Below are 2,909 nucleotides of genomic sequence, written 5' to 3'. Positions count from 1 at the left end.
AATACTGTGTGACCAGAAATTCTGCCCTGGGAGTTACAGCACCCTCCCCCAGCCCATCATTGGAAGTATTCACATGTGAGGAAGATTGCTATGGTTAGGGATGCCATAGAAGGAGTTACAGACTACCTGCAAGGGGCTCGCCTACTCTCGTTCTTATGTTGACTCAGAACTCTAGGGTTACTATTCCAGTCACAGAGCACTTATTTTTAAAAGTCACATTTTTTGGGACACTGGCTGAAAGAGAACTTTTGATTACTTTTAGGTGCAGAAACTTCAACAGTGCCCACTCAACCCAGTTTGGTGGCCAGTTCTTTAGCCTTTGCTTTTTCCAACTTGTCGATGCAAGCCACTGACTTTGGACCCAGAACATTGCCTCCCCAGTGGCGGCAGATCTCATAAAAATATGGAATGCTTCACAAATTTGCATATCATCCTTGTGCAGGGGCCACGCTAACCTCTGTATCATTCCAATTTTAGTATCTGTGTTGCCAAAGCAAGCCCAAAAGTTGCACTTTTTAAAAGTTCAAATAAATATATCAGTTTGGAAGTCAAGTACCCAGCTGGAGTAAACAAATTCAAACACTGTAGGAACATCTAAAATGTGAAGAAATGATGAGTATGAGAATTCTTATAATTAAGCAGGTTGTGCCCTGAAGAAACTCAGTGTGAATATGTAGAATAGTAATCAGTAGAATGTGGAGTTAAAAAAAGCAGTGAGACGAGATGACCCATTCTAGTGCCTCGAGAAAGAGATAATCAGTCACGTAGAGGAAATCGAACAATGGAGTCCAGACTACCCTGACCACACTGTTCTCTGTGTCAGTCTCCTTCAGGATGGGAGAGCAGGCAGAATCTTCCTTCTACGTTTTGGGCAGGAAGTAGTGGGAGATATATGAGCCCCACCAAAAAGAAACTCCCTTTCCTATTTATTAGTGCCTGAAATAATTCCTTCAGTGTCACCCTTGGAGGAAGAATAGGGAGAGAAAGAGGAAGAGCATAGACCAGAAATGCCAAGACAACTTCACCGTTTTAACATGTTCAGACCTCTGCTCCCTTTGATGACAATAACAGTTCAGGAGGTCAGAGGTGGGCTTGTCCATTGAGCTATGCCCTAGATGGACAGGCACCGGGAGTGGTCTGTTTCTTAACAATTGTGAGCAATTGTTATAGCAATTTACTATAGACCATAGTAAAAACAGAACTGCCTCCAAAATACTGTTCTTTCCTCCTTGCGTGTTACGTCTCCTATGCCTGAAAAGTTCTCCCGTGAAATGGACTTGCCATCCCCGGGTGGTCACTCTCCCATCTGCAGAGGTCCTCCTCCTCTGTCCTGGTCCTGGCCTTCCTCTCCTTTGTTAGCTTGTGCCCTTGAAGCAACAACAGCTGGAGGGACTAATTTAATTCCAGCACCCTCTGCTGGCCCTGCAGAAGGGCAAGACACCTTAAACTAGATCAGTAGTTGCCAAATTTCTCACTACCAGGAAGACATTTTATTTTTTTATTATTTTATTAACCTCAGGGATGCCCCACCACTACACACACACACAATTTTGAAGCTGATCTTTCAGGAAAACTCCACCTGCTTAATAATTATTAATTTGTTTACCAAGTTTCATGTATCAAACTCATGGGAAACTGCCTATCAGAACCTGTAATCAATATGCAATCACTAAGTATATGACACAAATGTTATTTATTTCTAATCACACATAAGGACTCACCTTTTACCTAGCCTGTAAACCTTATTGAGGCTGAGTGTGCAGTTTTGTTAACATATCTCTGTGAGGCTTGTTAACATACTGCAGATAACTTAAGACCTGGTTCCTACCTGGAGATCCAAGGGCCCCAGACTTGGAACCACCGAATTAGAATACCTCAGCATCTAAACAATAGGCATATTTCTGAGAAATTCTTAATTTACTAGTGAGCACTTCTGGATGACAGCTGAATGTTTTCTGCCACTTGGATATAATTCTTCAGATTACTTTGGTCTGTTAACTGGTCATATAGTAAGCTAAAAGGTTAATAGAGCACCCAGAGTTGTACATATCCAAGCTGAGCTTTCGGGTACCAGTTCGTGTTAGCAATGAGTAGCTGGACAGGAGTAGCAATGATGGAGAGCCATACATCTGGGAGATGGGAGGGATGTGTGACTAGGGACATCTGAAATCCAGTTCTCAGCTGGCTTCTTGTCTCAGTACCCCAGCAATCTCAACCCCATCAAAGTATGATGAGTAGAAGTCCATGAGTAGAGAAAGCTGGTATATTCACAGGAGAAAAGAGAGGAAGGTAGAGAAACATGGTGGACTCAACACGGTGTGTAGGATGCAGCCTGAGTGGAGAAAGGCAGGAGAGTAGAGAAGTCCAGAAGTAGAATAGACAAGGGGTACTTTAAGGGCAGGGCTGGATTTTGTCCATTATTTTAACCCTCATAACTGACACAATGCCTGGCCAACAAGATGCTCTCAAATATATATTGAATTTGTATAGGTATTACACTTACCAATTCTAGAAATGTTTTTAGGTAGGTGGAAAGCCCCACCAGTGACTAAGATAATTACCCAAGGGAAGCTGTTTCCATGGTAGAACTGAGTTTGCTGTTTTTTTGCAAAATTTTGTACAGAAAAGATTACATCTTTAAAAAAAAATGAGTGTATCTCAGAATGATTTTCAGTGTTTGATTTTTTTCTTTTAAAGTAAAGTAAAAGTAAAAGCTCCAGGACAATTTGCTTTGCAGCGGATGTTGTCATAGAGCTGATGGGGACTGCCTGTCCTCGCAAAGAGCAGTCAGGTTTACACTTGCATTCATTTCCTTGGGGCTATTTTGTGAATTAAACTTTTTCTTTTAAAGTAAAAGTATATTTTATTGTAATAGAACACACAAATAGAAAAGTATATAACATGAACAC

General features: G+C 41.4%; 1 non-coding gene across 1 annotated transcript; it reads right to left on the bottom strand.

Moving 5' to 3' along the window:
- Window positions 1-397: 397 nt before the first annotated feature.
- LOC123388373 lies at window positions 398-499 on the bottom strand. Its single transcript, XR_006602929.1, has one exon. It is a non-coding gene; the product is annotated as a U6 spliceosomal RNA (small nuclear RNA).
- Window positions 500-2,909: the final 2,410 nt, after the last annotated feature.

Source organism: Mustela putorius, unplaced genomic scaffold (assembly GCF_011764305.1).
Source record: "Mustela putorius furo isolate JIRA1106 unplaced genomic scaffold, ASM1176430v1.1 tig00003898_pilon_pilon_pilon, whole genome shotgun sequence".
In the NCBI taxonomy this organism is placed as follows: domain Eukaryota; kingdom Metazoa; phylum Chordata; class Mammalia; order Carnivora; family Mustelidae; genus Mustela; species Mustela putorius.
This window is presented reverse-complemented; position numbering and strand designations above follow the sequence as displayed.